The 16,245-nt window shown below is 39.6% G+C and overlaps 1 non-coding gene across 1 annotated transcript; it reads right to left on the reverse strand.

The window, feature by feature from the left end:
• Nucleotides 1–6,317: 6,317 nt before the first annotated feature.
• trnat-cgu lies at nucleotides 6,318–6,389 on the reverse strand. The gene has a single exon. It is a non-coding gene; the product is annotated as a tRNA-Thr (tRNA).
• Between the last annotated feature and the right edge of the window lie 9,856 nt (nucleotides 6,390–16,245).

Here is a 16,245-nt window from a genome sequence, read left to right on the forward strand (position 1 = left end):
GAGTGTTGGGATCAGGGAGGGTGGAGGGCAGGGAGGGTAGGAGGATGGTTGAAGGTGCGGTCGAAGTGGATGGTCTTGAAACGTGCCTTGAAGGAGGCAAGGCCTAAAAACTGGCTAGTCTTAGCCTGTAAGACCATTTTGTCTTAAGTTCTCATATTCAGTCATAATTTGAAAGTTGATTCATTTAAAAAAAACTATGGTAAACTTAACTGACTTCCAAATTTGAGGCTGAATTTAAGAATTTTTCACAATTCTGGGTGATCTTAAAATTTTAACGAGTAAGATTAGGTGAAATGTTAGACCATAGAAGTTTACAAGTCTGATTTCTCTATTTGACAGATTTCAACTTGAGAAATAGTTTTGGGGCTACAAATGGCTTTAGGGAGCCTGGCTTAGTTAAAAAAATACAAATATGGTTTTTGTGGAGGGTATGTGTGAAATATGCGTTGTTTCATAACAGAGCTAATGTGATAATCATGAAATGTCATAGTTTACTCCCTGATACCAATCCGGTAACTTCTAATAATGACCAACCAATCTCTTTACCCACTCACCCTTCTCCTCTCCCCCCCCCCCCCCCACACCGAACAAATAACCTGCTGTCACATTCATTGTCTTGGCTCACACACAAAGAATGGCCACTTGGGTGAAGTTCCAGTAAGTGGGTAGTGACCAGTGGAACAGTCATCAAAGTGACAAAGAAAAAAAGAGTCATAAACCTTCAGGAGAGATGAGGAGGGTGAAAATTGAAGGATAAAAATTGGTAATGTATTATTTTGAAAAACAAACACAAGTAATAAGAAGGGAACATTACAATTGGCCTGGCATTAAAAAATAGATTTGACCATACAGTAATAAATATTTACCTAACAACTCTTATCTAGAAAAGGCTTGAAAACAAGAAAGTGCAGCACTTCACTTTAATCGGCTCTTTAATTATGCATTGACAAAGAACTTTAATCAGGTTAAGAAAAAGGGTGCAAGAGAAGAAGTATTGCTGATGAGCATATTTAGTAAAATCTTGTACAAGTGGAAGAAGGTGTCTCTGAATCCTCCAGAACAATGAATCATGCACATCTACACACAGATCATGTGTGTTAATGTTAAACTTATCTTCTTTACATTAGGATTCCATTCTACATTCGGCTCACTTACCTATCCTGGCTAGCAATAAAAGGGACCATCCCTCTGAGAGCTTTCATGCATGGTTGAGATCTGGGCCAGCCAGCATGTTGCCCTCAGGCCGGTTGCAGAGGCCAGGAGCCCGTGGACCACCTCTTCCTTGAATGTTGTTTGGCAAAGGCGATTTGGAAAAAGATGGAATGGATTCTCTCACGGTTCGTCCCTGGGGATTCGTTGTCATGGCACTCGGTGCTGTTTCACCCCTTCCGGGCACTCACAGCGAAACCCACATTGAGCATGTCCGGAGGCTCCCGAAACCAGGTGTTCTTCTGGCAGAATGAGGGGACATTGAGTGCTTGTCTCAGGCTCGCGCATGCTAAGATCAGGGATTATATACTGAGGGACAAGCTGAAGTTTGGCTGAACTGTGGCAAAGGCCAGATGGGACCTGACCCCGATAGAAGCCGCTCCGGCACAAACCACTCTGGGTGCACCCAAAACTGACTGAAATAAACTTAAGGGTACAGAAGGACGCTTAAGAAGTAACCAAAGAGAGTCCCGAAAATGTATGTACGGTAAATATGTGCGTGTAAGGTGCACAACGGGGTGCCTTCTGAAAGCGGCAAGTGCGCTTTATCAGGGTGTGTGCGGGCGCGCACATGGATGTGATATACATAGGGGCGACTCCCGATTGTTTTAAAGGAGTGTCCCAAAAAACATGCGCACAACCTATGTGTCGTGAAGGAATATACCGTAAACAATTGAATTTTTTTGTATCGGGAGAAAGGGAAAAATAAACACAGAAGGTGTTGTGTTTGTTTTGGATTTCTGTTGTACCAAATATTATATTTATAAACAAATATATATTTTCAAAAAAAAATCTACCTATATTCTACATTAGGATCACCTACCTACAAAGGCTAGTCCACCTGTCCTTTGTTTGGAGTTAGCAGGTCCAAGGCACAGATTGTAAATATTCTATAAGACTCCAATGTGTAATTGCGTAACTTTTACCTTTCCATTCATTAAAACTCTGAAGATGCAATACATATAACTTTTCAGCAAACTTTACTAAAAGGCACCCAAGCCTCCAAGAGATATCAGGTATGCAAGTCTGCAGCATTGCACCCATTATAATTTCAAGAGGAAAAATTGTGGCCCAGTCATTACAAGAGGTACCATCCCTCTTATCCATGTAAAGGTCACAACACCATTAACCTGCTACATTTAAGGTTAATTTTGGATACCAGTGGGGGATTAGCCAGTTTTAAGTCAGAATCTATGTCACATTGCATCTGTCGGTTGATGGATGCTCTTTTAAGTCGTTGTATAGTTTCTTTGATCAACACTGAATCATCTATCCACAAGCTAATCTTTCAGAATATAGGGATGAATCTACCCTTATATTTTAAGTGGGGCCTGAAAGTATGTCACGCACATCACTCTGACTATGGGGAACCCTGATGTAAAAATACATTGAGTTGCAGTTATGAGTTGGCTTTGGGAATTTCTGCATTTCAGAATGAAGAAAATTCATGAACAAACACATTAAAATCAACCCACATATATATGCATTCCCTTTCATTCTGCAGTCTCCTCAGGCCACCTAGCTTAGAGGGCAAATGATGACCTTCTCTGGTTATTTTACGATATACGACCCAGCACCAGGATGAAGTGCTATGACTCTCCAGGACACTGTGCTGCGAATACGAATTCATTGCGCTGTGAATCATGTTGGAACAAACATTCATTACACTACATATGTATGTATCCCAAGTGCATTTTCCAGTGGCTTGAGGAACTAAATACACTTGACATATTTGTGTGATCGTCCCTCAAGATCGCATTGCTTGCTTAGGCAAAATTTGATTTTGTTTTCAGTTGAAGATGTTAAAGAATTTTAGTTGATGAGCTGCACAGTGTTAGTGATGATACTTTAATTGAATTGTATGCTGTACCACTTAATCACAATTTTAAATGTTCCTCCCCACCCCATTTAATCAAAAATGTATCTTTAATCATGTAACTTAGAGACTGTGTTGCATTTAATTCTGTGATCAAATTCAAAACATGCACAGGCCAAACATCCAAGTTAACTTTTTCCACACTCTGTCCTTGCAACATCAACTTAGAGAAGGAAAACACTAGTTGTCATGGAGTTGAGGTAGTTAATAGCTTGAGTGTGGTTAATAGCTCTAATAAAGTAATATGATGTAAGGGGTTATTTTATTCTTAAACAAGTCAAACGAGTGAATGGAGGAGACATAAGGTGTATTTCTATGATATTCAATATATAACTTTGTATATTCAGTCAATGTATTGAAGGGGTCATTGATAGTAAGGTAAATAATGGTAATCTTTACATTTGATATGGTGCCTTGTACGTCAGGAGGATGTCTCAAAAAGCTTTGCAGAAAATATTGTAAAGTATAGTGAAAATGTATTTTGTAGGTGAACACAGCAAACAATTTGTGCACAATAATGTCCCACAAATAGCCATGAAGTGAATCTTTTCTGCGGAATTGTTGGTCAAGACACCAAGAAGAAGAAACTCCCTTCTTTTTTTCAAATAGTACCATAGGATCTTGCAACATCCACCTGAATAGGCAGATGGAATCTCAGTTTAACATCTCATCCAAAGGACAGTACTGTCTAGTGGTGAAAGGAAATTGGTGTGCCTAGGGTCTAGAGAGTATTGAATTGCATGGTTAGACTTCATCTTAAACAGCAATTTTTATCATCTCAAAGTTTGCTCTATCATTTAACAAGGTATCATCTAAAAATAAACTTTCTAAAAATTGCTATATTTTTATTGACTAAATTTATATGTTGTTACCCTATGAAATCAAATTTACAATCTGTGGGCTGATTCTCAAAAGCAGTTATTGAAACTTTTACTCCAACTTCCAAAGACGTAATTCAAAAAATGTTCAAGGTGAAAATAATTATTTCTAATCTAGTGCAGGAGTAACAACAACAATGTGCTGTACACAACTGGCTACCGCATTGAGACGTCTCAAAAAATAACAAGGCGCTATATCAAATGCAAGGATTATTATTATACATTTAGCACCCTTCACTCAGGATAGCGTCTCAGAGTTAACAACAGTAACAGTAGGGTCTACTGTTGGATGCAAGTACTGTACACTGTATGCTCCCTGGCTTTTTGTAATGGTAGATAATAGGCTGGAACTATCTAGAACTGAGTACAAGCCCCCCCCCCCCACCCTCTCCCCCTGAATCGCAATAGCGATGGAAGATAGATCAGCATTAGAGAGCACTAAAGCAGCTTGTAGGATTTAAAAGCTCATATTTGGTTATTATGACACAATGTACGTAAATCATTTCAAATATTTACGTTGAGAAGTCGAAGCTTAAAATGAATGAATAAGAACAAATGCAGCATTTTGGTACAGCTGAGTAATAACTCAACATGATGCAAGTGTGTAAAACAAAGTAGTATTCATCTAGCAGCCTTTCATTTAATTCTACTCTGCACAAACCAGCATGGGTATTCCAGAATAAAACAGTTTAATTTGCAATATTTCTTAACAGATTTCTAAATAGGAAACATGTTGCAAATTTCTATAATATTGAACGTGTTTCACCAGTTTCTGTTTTCAAAATCTGATAAGAAACCTGTTAAGAAATCATAACTAATTAGAATATTTCTTATTACAAATTCTATTTTATGAATTTGGTTATCAATTCAATCTGACAAATTGGACCCACTAATATTTTTATGGTGTTTACCATTTTCTGTGTTGTTTATGCATGAATTCCACTTTATCAAGAGCCAACTGTAAATGAGCTCTTATTAGCGTGGAATAGATGGCACAAAGATGTTTAGTAATCAATAAGAACATTAGCCTCCATAATGTAAACTGTCCCCTTTATCTTAAATGCAGCATGGAGTGGTCCACAGTAAACTGATGGATTTCAGTAAAGGAACTGGTGGCTCCAAATTCTCTTAGATTCATCACTTGTCAGTTTTTACGCCACCCTTTTTATTCTATACGATTGCAAAACTTTGTTTAGCAGGAGATGAACAAAAGTTCAGCAAACTTCCCACAATGAATGCCTTCCAGAAAATTGCAGCAAATTGCTAAATGGTTAACAACCAAAGCCTAGCACAATGGCCTTTATAGCACAGGGTAGATCAAACTTTCCTAGTACACTTTCTCGCTATGTTCTGCTTGAATCACTCTCTGGATGAAGTTTGTAGTGTTTCACAATGGTTTTCTTGAGTAAAATGAATTGTGAAATGGAAACATTGCCCCTGTTTTAAATACCAATATTGCTCACAATATGGTACAAAAACTCAATATTAGACAAGGGTGGGGTTAAAAAAGGTAAACTCAGATCAATACTTTAGGATGCACCAAGACAGGAGAATAAGGGGACATAGAGTTGGAGTGGCAAAGGGCAAAGGGCAATTTCAGGACAGTTACCAGAAAAGTTTTCATTACCTGAAACATAATTAATGACTGGAACAGATTGACAAGAAGGGTGGTTGAGGCCAGGACACTGAACTCATTTTTAAAAAAAAATTGATGCTGTGATGGGAGGACAGTAGGGTGGGGGTCCTGGAAGGATGACATCAAAAGGTTGTGCCTTCTTCATCCAAACTGGCTTCAAAATTAAGGATGAGTTTAAGAGTTTGCCAAGTTCTAGACTTTGCAAAATGCTACATTAATAATAAATATAGATCCAGGTGGAATTTTAATGGTCAGGCTTTGAGCCCCTTGCACCCATTCCCTGAAACTCCATTTGTAGGTCCTTCCAACTTGCTCCCTCCCCTCTTTCAATGTATGCCTCAAAACGTATCTGTTTGACTTTCGGTCATCTTTACTCTCTTCAACCCGTTCAGCTCCCACCATGAATGTCGGTGCTCAGGCTGAGCTGTCAAGCATTTTGAGCTGTCCTCCTGATGTAAAAATCACTGTATAAGTACAGATTGTATTGTTTATAATCCTTGCATTTGATATAGCGCTTTTTAAGTCTTCGAGACGTCTCAAAGCACTTCACAGAATATACTGTAAAGTGAAATGACAATAATTGTGGGCGAAATGCGGCAGACAATTGCGTACAGCGGTGTTTCACAAACAGTCGTGGATTGAGTGACCAAATTGTTATTGTTTTTTTTCTTGAGGGAGTATTATCAGGTGTGTGGGATAAGGAAACTTGCCCAAGGTTTCGTCCTACCGGGAATCGAACTCAGGTCTCTCGCTTACGGGGCGAGTGCTTTAACCACTGAGCTACAGGACTCTGACATATATGTATATTCAGCAAGGCCAGCGCAACAATCATTCATAAGCTGTAACCAAATCACAAAAAAGCAAATCTATGCTTCCTGGAATGCAGCTGCACTTCTGTGCATATTTACATCAGAAGGTGTAGGGGCCATTTAGATTGCATTCTCATATAGTGCACATTCAAAACTCTGATCATATTTTAAAATCTCCTCCCAGCCCTGCTGCTGTAAGATTGTTTGTGGTTAGAGGGGAAGATCAATTAAACAGCATCAAGTAACCCAAACGATATTTATTAGACAATCATTTTATAAATCATTCGCAGCGCGAAAGGGAAACACATCGCAGCTTGTGCAAAATCTTTTCCCATTATCCCACGACACTCTTTGAAATAAGAGGTATATTGCTCCCAGTGTTCTGCCAAACAATCCTCCGTGTAAATTGGTTATTCACCTCATGGCTGTTTGTGGGAGATTGCTCTGTGGAAAACGGCTGCTGCATTTGCTTACAAAAAATAAGAGTTACTGCACTTGACAGTAATTATCGCAAAGTGTTTTGAGACATTTCAAAATGAATTAAGTGCTGCAAAAATGCAAGTTTTCTTCTTGTTGTGTAAAAAATAATTTCTTGCATGTGTTGGCACTCAAATTAAGGGCTATAAAATGAGTTGGTGCAAAATCCGAATATGGTATAGAGATAAACAACAGAGCAGCTTGGATCCGGTCAATAGTTGTTCCTCATTGTTATATTCCTATATAACAACCAAAGTTATTGTTATATAATAACACTGAGGCCCGGGTCCACCACCGTTTCTTCCCTCAGGCTCCAAAACCATCATCCACGCATTTATCACATCTAGGCCCGACTATGCCAACTCCCTGCTTGTTGACCATCCCAACTCTTCCCTCCACAAGCTGAAGATCATCCAGAACTCTACAGCTCATGTCCTCTCCCACACAAACCTCCCCACCCTCGCCCAGCTCCACTGGCTCCCTATCCTCCAGAGAATAGAGTTCAAAATCCTTGTCCTTGCCTTCAAGACCCTCCACAGCCTTGCCCATTCCTATCTCTGTGACCTGCTAACCCCATATCAGCCTGTCCGCTCCCTCTGCTGAGCAGGCTCTGGCCTGCTCCACTTCCCCCGCCCAGCCTGCCGAACCATCGGGCCTTCAGCCTCTCTGCCCCCACCCTTTGGAACTCCAACCCAAAGTCCCTTCTCCTCGTTCTCTCCCTTGCCTCCATCAAGACATGTCACAAGACCGTCCTCTTTGACCGCACCTTCAGCCACCCTCTTACCCCTACTCTCTCTGACCTCCACCTCGCCTGATCCCAGCCCCCTGTTTGGGTCCAAATCCTTGACTGTCCAGCGCCTTGGGATAACCTCCCGATACGAAAGGCACTATACAAATGTAATTTGTTGTTGTTGTTATACATTCCTACATTCTTCCGATCTTTTGTTATCAAGTGGAATAATAAATGGTTTGAAATCTGAATTTACATCATCCATTTCCATATATAAAAGGACATTTCCTTGTTTCTACTCAAAATATTACAAAGAACAAAAGCCAAGCAATGTTTAGATTCACACAAAACTCATTTGTTACCTTAAAATTCATTTTGCTTCTAGGAAGTTGAAACAGGTCAGAACTGTTCTGCCAGTTGTGATTGAAAAAGCAGACGGTAGATTCCAGGCAACATGACGACATTGGTATCTAACATACACCAAATTGAAAATTAGCAATCATTTTGTTATTTTTTTTATTCAGGGAAATCCAAATGTAAAAATGACTCATTTTCACCAATCAGCAAATCATGGATCTTATTTCAATGGTTTGAGGCACACATTCTACTTGTCAATTATGCCTTTAGCAATGCCATCTTTTTGCTGCCTGTGAGACAAAATGCAGCATCAGGATAATTCAGTCCCACTCCCAGGGGCACCTCCTTACCTCCCCGACTTGCTTACTCCCCATTCCACTATCCGCTGTCACCGCTTGGCTGGCACCAGCCTTCTGCATACCCCTCGTCCGGTCCACCCCATCACCAGTGGCCGTGCTTTCAGTCACTAAAACTATGGAACTCTCTCCTTCAATCCCTTCACCCTGCCTTCTACTTTTGTGTCTTCAGATCACACGTGAAGTCCTTCCTCCTTGATCGTGGCTCGGGCCACTTCCCCCCTCTCTCCAGCTCAGCCTCAAACTCTACCACTGTCAAGTGTTTCAAGACACTATCCCACATGAAGGGTGCTATATAAGTGCAAGTTGTTGTTGTTGACGCTTCGAAATTACTGCTTTGGCTGAAAATTTCACTCCATGTCATTCCTGGATTTCCCAGCAGTTATGTTGGTGTGATGAAAAGAATGTCACCCCAAATGCCATGATTTGGTGTGAGACGCTTTGATAATAGAATGGTAATACTGTACATTAAAGTAAACCATATTACGCTACAGAGGGTGGGACCCTGTAATTCGACATCACAAAATTCCATTCCCACCTCCCGCTGGTCAGATTTCTCTATATGAATATTGGGCACTTTTCTATGGATACTTCAGATAAGATATTAAACCGAATGTCTGCCTGTTTAGATGAACGTTAATGGTTTCTTCACTTTATTTTAAAAGAGAATGTGAACAAACTTGCAGATAAATTACTCATTCACTGCATCGTTTATTGCCCACAAAATGTATATATACAGTCAATTCATATTACAGTATATTCTGTGAAGCGATTTGAGACGTCTCGAAGATGTGATGAAGCATTCTATCAGATGCAAGGATCATTATTATTATTAATGGCTGTTTTGGGAGCATTCTGTGTGCAAATTGACTGCAATATCTACTTACAAATACGCAGTTATTACACTTAATAACAATTATCTGTGAAGCTCTTTCAGATGTTTCAACGTTTTTGGTGCAATATTATCAAATGCAAGGATTATTTTTATTATAGGTCACAAGAGAAGTTTGTATAATAAAGAATCGTTTGCTAGTCGATTTCATCCTTCCAGTATAACTATCCTAATAAATAAAGGGACAGACGTTCAGTGTGGTTTGTTATAAAAGGATCAGAGATCAACTAAATTGGCACATTCTTGGCACAGTTAGTTCATGACTCAGCAGGATAAAAGAGTAAGAAGGAAGATAAATTGAACAGCTTTCGTACTATCACAAAAGGTGCATGTGAGGTGTTACGCTGAAAAAAAGTATTATTTTTAAACATACCCTATGTGCAAATAGTACAGTGTGTAAAAGCTGTGCTAGATTTGACACAAGTAATGTCCTTAAGTAAATACAACTGTGTGCCTTTGATATTTTTAATATCGTATTAATTTGAGAAAGATTTGCTTCATTTTATCTTAATCTAAGAAGTTGTCTGAGTTCATTTCTTGCTTAGAATCGAGATTATGAAAGTACAATTTCATCAGTGGTGTGCAATAAAGTAGTTGATTCAATTGACTGCAGCATTTTTCCCAAAACCCAAAGTGTTACACTAGTGTGACCTCTTGCTGTGTTCTGTGGGGGTTAAATCTGTAGGTAAAGCATACATTCAGCTGAAACCATCTTGAGGTACAACCTTCCCTGTTACAACAAAGTTAAAGGTCACATCAATACAATCTCAGTATTAAGCAGTGTTGACAGCATGTGGACATCAGAGCTGTAATTAAAAAGCCATTCAGCTGACTAGGAGAAATGCAATTTGGACCTCAGTCAGTTGCTGCTTCCCAGCAATTTATTTAGCCAAGGAACATCCTCAGGCAAGGACTGGAGATGGCAAAATGATCTGATTCCAGTACTCTTCATGCATAGGAAATTCAGTTAAAATCCCTAATGTACAGACAAGTTAAATTGATGTTACGGCAGAGGTTGAAACAGTCACTTGCACTGGAGGCAATGGTTCAGAAATAAATGACCTGAATTTTTAGTAGGATTTTGTAACTTATTTGTCACCAATTTCACTTTTAAAAAATTACACTTCAGGAAAGCTGGCTTCCCCTTTGTGTCACTGTAATTTTTTTCCTAAGCTTAAACAATTTATCAGGAGTACAGCGTTGCATATGCAAGTGATAGACAGGGTCATTCTGACCTCTATGCTGCAGAAGGAAAGGGTTTGTGATGTACTGCAGACTCAGGAGCATGGCTGGCTGGTAGGTTTATCATTTGGAATTGCACCAGACCATTGAAGTGCCACAGTCTTGTGTTACCAATCCATGCTCATTGAACACAAGACAGAATATATGTTGCTTTTAATGAAGGAGGAATTGTGCAGTCTGGTGTGCAGGGTTTCTCTGCCACAAGCTTGCGATCACCTATAATTGTTCCTGTCCATTTGTAATGTCCATTAAACGGTAATTTGGGAAAAGTTTTAAAAAGAGATAGAGAAATGGCGATTTTATTATAATTAAATTCAAAGGGGATGAAATTTGTGGTGTTTTGAAACATGTATTTTGTGTTAATTCTATTGCATCAAACAGCACATAATTTCAAAAACACTGAGTGGACATTTCTCATGTGCATGTACATTCATGATGGTGTCTAATACATGGTGATTTATAATGGGATTCCTCAACAAGGAAACCGGAAATACATCCCTCTGGTCATGGAAATTCCACTCCAACTCAATCTACATGTCAGTCTGACTCAGTTGGTAGTTGGCACTCGCCTCTCAGTAAAGGGTTGGGGAATTCAGACCCACATTGGTACTTTAAACTAATATTCTAAGGTGACACTGCAATATAGTGCTGAGAAAACAGTCTGAGGTGTAATTCTTCAGATAAGCTTTTAAACCAAGGTCCCGTCTGCCTGTTTAGGTGGACATTAAAGACCCCATGACACTATTGAAAAGAGAAGGAAATTTCTCCTGGTGTCCTGGTCAGCAATCTTCCTAATAAAATTGATTAATCACTTCATGGATGCTTGTGGGACCTTGCTGTGTGCAAATTTCCTGCCAAGTTCGCCTGCAAAACACACAGTCTTTGTAATAAATTCTGTGAAGCACTTTGCACTGTCCCCCTGATGTAAAAGGTGCAATATTAAAATGCAAGAATTATTATTATTTTATTAACTTGGGAGTGGGGCTTGTGCTTCTGATTGTTAGAATGGGTTCCCACTCGGATTCATTATTAAGGAATCATGTTAGAAATTATGAGAAATTGGACTCTTTATGTGCGCAGGAATAGAGTGCCAAGTATTAGTGCACATTAGTGACATGAGGAATTTTCGCCTGCTGTGTCTTACATATCTTTGAGATTGTGACCATGTCTGGTATTATCAGAGGGAAAATTATAACAATATCAGTATTTGTTCACCAACTATGATTGTACTGAAAAAAAACTTGTTTAATTTTTTCTTAAAAAAACTGTCCTTAGCTGAACTTTGGAGAAATATGATACTGAAAGACCTGTTCATCCTGAGAGAGTTGACTTTTGGTTTTGTATTTTTATGCTCATCAGAAGGCTCTCGGTTGCTCAATGGATATAGGAACCGCACCACCACCAACAACAACAAATTAACAACAAACAACAACAATTAGCATTTATATTACAATTCAATACTAATTACATTACAAATATAATTACATTACAAATGTAATTTTGTACTGTGTTGTATATTATATTTGTACAGTGCCGTTCACGTCGGGAGGACGTCTCAAGATGCCGGACATTCAAGGTTTCGACCTGAGCAAGGGATTGGGATCATGGGGGCGCAGTGGAGTGGAGGGCAGAGAGGGTAGAGGTAGGAGGGTGGCTGAAGTGCGGTCGAAGAGAAGGGTCTTGAGACATGCCTTGAAGGAGGCAAGGGAAAGAGCAAGGCAAAGGGGTTGTGGGGTGGAGTTCCAAAGCGTGGGCGCAGAGAGGGTGTGGGTAGAGAGGCACTGGGTTCCAATCCAAGTTTGATCCATTTAATCTCCAACAGTGGAACCATCACTCAATGGAAAGGGATGTGTGTCTGAGCTGAGGGCAGGAAGATGGTGGCAATCCTCACTGGAAGTTCCTGGTACCTGACATCCACTTAATGAGGGCTCAAACCCAGGCTTGTCAGATGTCAACTGGTGACTATCATTCTAGCAGGGGGGGGCGGGGGGAGGCAGGAGAAGGTGAGGGTAACTTTGGAGCTGCACTGGCTCCAAGGTGACATGTTTAGCAATGGAATGATGGAATCAGGCCACCCAACTGTGGCAGTATCTCTATCCCGTTCCTGAGCCAGGTGGGTATGCAGTACTCCAGGGTACTGATCATGACAGAACAGCCAGGCTGGTTCATTGGCAGGACTGGAAGGGCAGGCCAGTCACTGGGAGCAGGGACTGTTTCCACTCAGCTCCCGTTAACAAGCCAAAGCCCAAATGGGTAAGGTGGTCTCAGCAGGACAAGAAGCAGGAAAGCTTACCAGGCTGTGCTCTCAATGGCAACCTATGTAGTTTGATGGACACTCTGGGGTCCACAAGCCTTGGCTCTTGCCAACCTGTGGCTAATACCTTCTGGAATTAGGTAAGCAGGAAAGGTCCTTCCAGGGAGAGAGTGCGCATTCCATAACAATAAACATCTCTGGAATTTCCATATATAGGTGGGATGCATGGAACTCTGTTTTTCTTGGATACTCTTAAGCATGGTGATGGGCTTCTGCATGTATCCGACACCCGGCTGACTCCAAAAATCCAGGTTTGTGCTGAGATAATGGTCCTTAGCCTTGCATCAAACCATCTCAAAGTGCTTCACAGATTACATGGTCAAGTGCAGTGACTTATTAATAGGCAATTGTGAAAGTCATTTGTACTGGTATTGCCCACAAAGAGCTATAAAGTAAATGACCATTTATTCTGGAAGATTATTGCTGTGCAGTGTATACTTAGACGCTTAAATCCCTTTGTTCATTCATCCCAACCAATGCTTCCCCATTTAGAATATAGTTACAATTTAATAGGGGATGTTAAGGTACAAACATTTTTTTTTAAATATGCTCTTTTATATTTAGAACATCACAAATTTTGAAGAGCTCTTAAAGGGTAACATTATAATTTTTTGCACTTTTAAGACATATGAATATTTGAAATTGTGAGACTGGGTCTACAGATGATACTGTTAAAAACCTTTCCTTTATAATAGAGCCAGCATCAAAGCAAATGAACAAAAATAATTTTATCTTGTAAAAATACCAGATACAGTGCATTCACATAACAGGTACATGATTAAATGAAGTAAAACATACAAATGATACATTGCACAAGGTTGGTAATAGTTTCTCTCACAATCTAAAGGCAAGTAATACATTCAAATGAGGGCTCAATATAAGGTGAAGTACTGATAAGAATTAATACAGCAATGAGGTATATGAAGGGATGCTACTACTTCCTTTGGCTGATTCAGATATATTCCAAGCATATGGCACCTTCTATTTCATTCTTGTTTTAGTTTTACTCAGCATTTTTGTTTTGTGTTTAATAGAACTGAAAGCCTTTATTCAATTATGAAGCGACTCTTGAAGGACTGCATAGGACTGCTCATCTGGCTTTCTTTGCCATAAGTCTCAAAGCAGATGACAAACCGTCGCAGATAGTCGACTGCTCAACTTGTTGTCTCTGGCCTTTAGTCTGCGTTCAATTCAGAGGATGACTATTTTTAAAGTGTGGAAGATACTTGGGTTTTAATTCTACCCCATTCCAAATGTTTGGAGGCAATTGCACCTCCTGCTTTGTCAGATTTCTTGTCTTTAATTAGATTATTGGGCTGAAACATGTAACCCATTAGGTGATGATTGCCATATTGAGGGAAATTGTGGTCAATAATTATCAACTTCAAAGTCCTTGTTCTTACCTTAAAATGTCTCCATGGCCAATCCAATTCTCTCTAAATCCCTCTGACGCGTTCCGTCCCTCTCAACTTTTAAAACCCATCTAAAAACCTATCTCTTTGATTGCCATCAGTCATCTCCTGCTTACCCACCTGCCCCCATCCTACTCAGATTCCAAATGTAAGGATTACTATTATTATTGTTATTATTATTATTATGCTTTATAAAGCCAATAGCAACACTACTGTTGTGGCTGATGACAGAACAAGTCATTTGAATGCTGCATCACAGATACAGATTTAACTCTGAGTGGGATTTATTTCTGCTGAATTATTAGCGGAATTATAGATACAGTGGAGCCCTGTTATAACACAATCTGTTAATAAACAACCCATGCTATAACAAGGTGTGACAGCAAGTTTCATGGCATATGCATGTACCCGGTGATAATTATGACAGAGACTAAAATTGCAGTCAGATCAGTTAATAATTTTTCAACAGACTTGTCTCTAAACCCAAATTGGTACTGCACTTCCAGGGTCAATTCAATGCAAAAAATAATATTGAATCAGCATTAGCAGTGGAGATCACAAGAGATTTTGCTGAAGGAAGCCCTTTGGCTCATTTTATCTCATTTTGTCTGGAATACCAATGCTGCCATCTTTCCATTACAGAATGGGCAAAGCAGGAAATGACATTGAAAGGGACCAGAGGACCCGATGTTGAACACTTTTAGCTCCTAAAAAAAGGCTAACTTCTAGGTTATGAATTTATTATCAATATTACTTCTTACTTTGCGCAGAAACTAGGAAGTGACATGGGTGGTGACCCAATCAACTAGAAGTCAGACGTTGTGCTTTAAGTGCAGGAAATGGTCAGAGCACAAAAAACGAGTTGGCTGACTATGCATGTGTTTAGTAAAATCCACTATTGCATCTCTCCATAAAATGGGTTGGGATTTTATTGATCCCAAACATTACATTGTAACAAAGGTTCCTTGTTCTTTTGTGAGTTTACTTTCTTCATCCCACTAAACATTTACCTCCAGAAAGGCTCTAGTGGTAGGACACCACCATTTCAGGCCCAAGCTCATCCAATTGTTTCTCGTAGTAATGAGCATTAGAACTTATCCCATGAGCATTGGGGATCAGCCTCATTGCACTGCCTTAAGGGTCTGCACCATTATGTCATGGCGACCAGTAAAAATACAGCCAATTTTCACTTTTCTGAGTCTACCACAGGTTGTGTACTGCTTCACAAATGCATTCCCATTCTTCAGCACGCAGAGGTCACTTGAACACTCTCTTCCACACAATTTTAGGCTATGTTTTCTGAGCTCATAAAAATAACGATTGAATAACCTCTTGAAACTAATTTAGTGCTGTATTTTAGATCAGATGAAAGGTTTCCAGTAGTTGGTTAATTCTTATTTTTAAAGTTGAGATTTATTTTTCTAAGGGATAACTACTAGGCAATGAAGCCTTCTTCATTTTGGAACTCTTTGTAAGGACTTCAAGCCCCTTGAGGTCAGGTATAGGAGACCAGAGTGTGAGTAAACCTTCCCTTGCTCAACAATGGGGCACTTCATGTTTAACATCCAACTGGACTTTCATTGACAAATTCACGTGCTAATAACATGCAAAATATTCACTTCGAGCACAAAGCAGAAGATTGATGGTGCACCCAGGGAAAGATTGATTTGTTATTTACTGGACTTCCATTTTGCACTCAGGGTGGCCAGGGTATTGCAGATAAGTTTTATTAATCTGCATCTTGGGTTGTTTTCTGGAAGCATGTTTTAAGGTGTCAGAACAGGATTGAATAACATTTCACTCAACAGCTATCCCTTAGAGATTTACATTCCAGGTAGAACTGAAAAGCAAAGCAACCCAGCAGCTTGTGAGAAATCTCAGGATCAGAGGGAATATTCCTGTATTCAGACCTGCCATTGCTGCTTTATAGCATACCAAAATTATGTCTAATAATATACAGCAACAACAACTTGCATTTATACAGCACTTAGTTCTTTAGGGGTAATATAATAACATGAGTCTAATAGCATAGCAAAATAGGCTCTATAGGTTTAATA

Source organism: Callorhinchus milii, unplaced genomic scaffold (assembly GCF_018977255.1).
Source record: "Callorhinchus milii isolate IMCB2004 unplaced genomic scaffold, IMCB_Cmil_1.0 Scaffold3, whole genome shotgun sequence".
NCBI classification, from domain to species: domain Eukaryota; kingdom Metazoa; phylum Chordata; class Chondrichthyes; order Chimaeriformes; family Callorhinchidae; genus Callorhinchus; species Callorhinchus milii.